The sequence below is a fragment of the Limulus polyphemus genome, unplaced genomic scaffold (genome assembly GCF_000517525.1).
Source record: "Limulus polyphemus unplaced genomic scaffold, Limulus_polyphemus-2.1.2 Scaffold270, whole genome shotgun sequence".
Classification (NCBI taxonomy): Eukaryota; Metazoa; Arthropoda; class Merostomata; order Xiphosura; family Limulidae; genus Limulus; species Limulus polyphemus.
The window spans coordinates 260,679-261,845 of record NW_013665880.1 but is presented as its reverse complement, the minus strand read 5'-3'; the positions used below and the strand labels follow the sequence as shown (position 1 = coordinate 261,845).

Below are 1,167 nucleotides of genomic sequence, written 5' to 3'. Positions count from 1 at the left end.
TATGTGCACTATATCAACAGTAGACAGAGCCCGGTTAATTGCAGATTATGTGCACTATATCAACAGTAGACAGAGCCAGGTTAATTGCAGGATATGTGCACTATATAAACAGTATACAGAGCCCGGTTAATTGCTGGTTATGTGCACTATATCAACAGTAGACAGAGCCAGGTTAATTGCAGGTTATGTGCACTATATCAACAGTAGACAGAGCCCGGCTAATTGCAGGTTATGTGCACTATATAAACAGTTAATTGAGTGCAGTAAGTACGTATAATGCGAGTTTCAATCTGCATTCTTGATTGTTTTATCAGTAAAATAAAAACCAGCAAACAATAAACGCTTTCAATAAATATTTCTTGTGGACCGGGCCTTTTCTGTATTGTTATAGGCACAGCGCAGATAGCCCATGGTGTGGTTTTGTGCTTAACAATAAGCACACAAACATAGCGTGTAATACATTTGTTGCGACATAAAAAACACAACGATAGCAACCATGGTACTAATCTAACAGTCAGGTGGTGTTGTAACCACGAGACTCGTGCTAGCCAATGCCTGTCAAGGCTAAATCAATTTTTGAACTACAAATAGGGAACGACTGGACCTGTAAGCCCTTAAAGTGACACCAGTATGAACAATCAATTATTTCACATGCCTGAAATTCAGAACCCTTCGCTTCTGTATTGGGTAACAAAAACAGCCTAGACTCGATACAGAGAGGTAACACACGTAAGATCACATTTTAAAGTAAACTTCATGAAAGAAACTAGAATCATAAAAAAATACAAGCATTTACTAATAACTACAAAAGGCATATATAGGGAGAGAGAGAGGCATAGCTCACGCTGGTGAATTCAATCACACATCATGAACTTTCTGCCATTATGGTTTTGTATCTCGCGTTTTACCAGTAACATTTCACACCAAAGAGACCTCTGCTTTTGATATATTAGCTGTCTGTGCGGTCTTAGTTGCATATGCTGAATGGAACCCTATGATATCTGTATTTGATACCTAAGGTGACTACTGCACTGGTGTGGTGTTATTTGATTGGTATAGGTATTTACTGACCCTCATCGCCGAGTATGTATGTACTAGGTCGTCAAGAAATGAATGCCGTTTTTTTTTAGATGCAAAAACCCGAACAACTTATTAAATGAAATAGTC

General features: G+C 38.4%; 1 protein-coding gene across 1 annotated transcript in view; it reads right to left on the bottom strand.

Annotated features, from left to right (window-relative positions):
- LOC106456901 (ephrin type-B receptor 1-B-like) overlaps positions 1-1,167 on the bottom strand; it is a 196,190-nt gene that overhangs the window by 136,867 nt on the left and 58,156 nt on the right. The gene's annotated exons all lie outside the window — the stretch shown is intronic.